We start from the raw sequence: 829 nt of genomic DNA, 5'->3' as shown, positions 1-829 counted from the left end.
ACACCTTTTACAAAGTTCCAGACTCTTATAGCTGCCACTATGAATCCTTTAGTACAATGGAAGGCCCCCTGAATGATGTGATCAATTTTCTCACTGATGGGAAAGGAACGTGGAAGATTAAACAACGAGAATGGATAAATTTTTCTGCTTCTATGTTGAATGCCACCTTCAAGGCGTGGCACTATTTTATTTCTTCTACTCTGTTACCGACTTATCACCATAGTGAGGTAACTAGAGATAGAGCAATTCTGAATTTCTATATTCAAAATAACAGAACTCTAAATGTGGGGAGAATTATTCTTAAGAATATATTGACTACGGCAAGGAGTGAGACAAGTGGAGTTTTAGGACATCCTGACCTCATTTATGCACTTTGCCAACTTTCTTGAGTAGAAGCTGGTGGTGATGTTACCCTATGAAACCCATTAGTAAAGCCAATTTAAAAACTTATGAATCCCATGAGAAATGGAGAACTGGAAGTAGGAGTGAAAAACCTTCTACTAGTAGAGATGTCCCCTCTACAAGTTATGACCTTCCACCTTCTAGTTCCCCCACTCTGACTGACTTGATGAATGAGTTGACCTTGCAGCAAAAAAATATTGAATTAATAAATGAAAGGATTGGTGGTTTAGAACATTGACATGATTACGATAGTGAGTACCTTCAAAGGCATTCAGATTTTGAGATAGCTTATTATGAAGCTCAGGCCAGACACTATAGAGTTGAGCCTGATGTTACTTCTCCTGAGTGCTCGAGATATACTCAATCTCAGCCCGATCCACTTGCTGATCAAGGCGATGAAGATATAGCTTGGGGTTTTGATATTTTA

This window comes from Phalaenopsis equestris, unplaced genomic scaffold, assembly GCF_001263595.1.
Source record: "Phalaenopsis equestris unplaced genomic scaffold, ASM126359v1 Scaffold001309, whole genome shotgun sequence".
Lineage (NCBI taxonomy): Eukaryota > Viridiplantae > Streptophyta > Magnoliopsida > Asparagales > Orchidaceae > Phalaenopsis > Phalaenopsis equestris.
Note: the sequence above shows the minus strand (reverse complement) of the source record.